This window comes from Pteropus vampyrus, unplaced genomic scaffold (assembly GCF_000151845.1).
Source record: "Pteropus vampyrus isolate Shadow unplaced genomic scaffold, Pvam_2.0 Scaffold34, whole genome shotgun sequence".
Lineage (NCBI taxonomy): Eukaryota > Metazoa > Chordata > Mammalia > Chiroptera > Pteropodidae > Pteropus > Pteropus vampyrus.
The window spans coordinates 1,926,157-1,927,861 of NW_011888815.1; positions in this window are offsets into that span (position 1 = coordinate 1,926,157).

The following is a 1,705-nucleotide window of genomic DNA, read 5'->3' on the forward strand; positions in this document are numbered from 1 at the left end:
CCGTAAACTTCTTTAGGTTCTTCCTGGGAAACTTTCTATTGTAGGATGGCTGGGGCAGCCAGCTCCTAGGAGGGTCCAGTGACGGCATCCACATCGGCCGTCACCACGTGCCTCCCTCTCTGTGGGTTCTGCCGGCCAGAGGGTGCTCTGTTCGTCCTGGGGTGTCTGAGATGTCATAGAGGTTGTGACATCTGAGACGGCTGCCAGAGAAGCAGGGAGATCCCCGGGCTGACTGCCCGCCCTGAGGCTCCACGAGCCTGGCTCGCTTACACTCAGTGTCAAAGGGTCAGAAACGGCGGCGCTGGCAACAGCAGCGTGTGGACCAGGAAGTGTCAAAAAACAAAATAAACATGAAACGCCACTGACCGAACATGGCCAAGTCCATGGAGATGCCGCTCAGAGATGGGCAGCAAAAGTTCTCTGGATTCAGCCTGCGTGTGTGCATGTGTGTGCATGTGTGTGTGTGTCAGGGAGGAAGAAGTGGTCAGTGGTCACTGTCTTAGAAAGTCTAGTGGCAAAGGCTACAGCACTGGTCAATAGGATTTCTAGTGACTGTTCAATATGGTAGCCACTAAATGCATGTGGCTTTTGAGCCCTCAGAATGGGGCTACTGCAATGGAGAAATTTGATTTTTCACTTTATTTACGTGAACTTGAACTTAAATGGCCACTTGCATCTGGTGGCTGCTCCCTGGACCATGCAGGCCTAGAACATCACACTATCCCCCGCTACGCACACACTTAAAGAGGAAGAGGCTGACAAATGTGACTGTCTCCTCTGGCAGAGTTTCTAGGTCAAAGGGCTGGAAAGTGTCCTGGGCAAGTATGAGTGGAGATTCCTCAAGAAACTGCGGCCAACATCCCTTTTCCTTTAGGAGTTAGAGGGGTTGCCTCACGCCAGAATCTCAGTGTCTATCTAGTACCCTGATTTGTTTGTACCACATGGGGGGAACCAGAGGCGGGCATGACAGAACTGGGGGTGAGGGAAGCCCCACCTGGGGCTGACTTGAGGAGCAAGGCCTAAGGCAGGTACAAGCCACAAAGACATAAACACTCTTCCCAAATCCCAACCCAAATCAAGAATGAGCTCCCACACGGGTTGCCTGGTAGAAGAATTAAAAAAAAAAAAAATCAACAGAGGAATAAGCAAGCCTCCTAGATACCACCGCGCACCTGTCAGAATGACCATCATCAATAAATCAAACGACAAGTGTTGGCGAGGATGTGGAGAAAAGGGACCCCTCATCCATTGTTGGTGGGATTGCAGATTGGTACAGTCGCTATGGAAACAGTCTGGAGGTTTCTCGAAAAATTAAAAACGGATCTACCTTTTGACCCAGCAATTACACTTTTGGGTATTTATTGAAAGAAAAGCAAAACAATAATTCATAAAGATCTCTGCACCCCCTATGTCCATGGCAGCCAAGATATGGAAGCAACCTAAATGCCCATCAACAGACGATTGGATAAAGAAGTTATGGTTCATTTATACAATAGAATATCACTCAGCCATCAAAGAAATGAAATCTTACTATTTGTAACAACATGGATGGACCTAAAGGTTATTGTGCCGAGTGAAATAAGTCAGACAGAGAAAGATAAATATTATATGATTTCACTTATATGTGGAATCTGAGGAACAAATAGAACAAACTCATCGAAAACAGACTCATAAATATAGGGGGCAATCTGGTGACAGTCAGAGG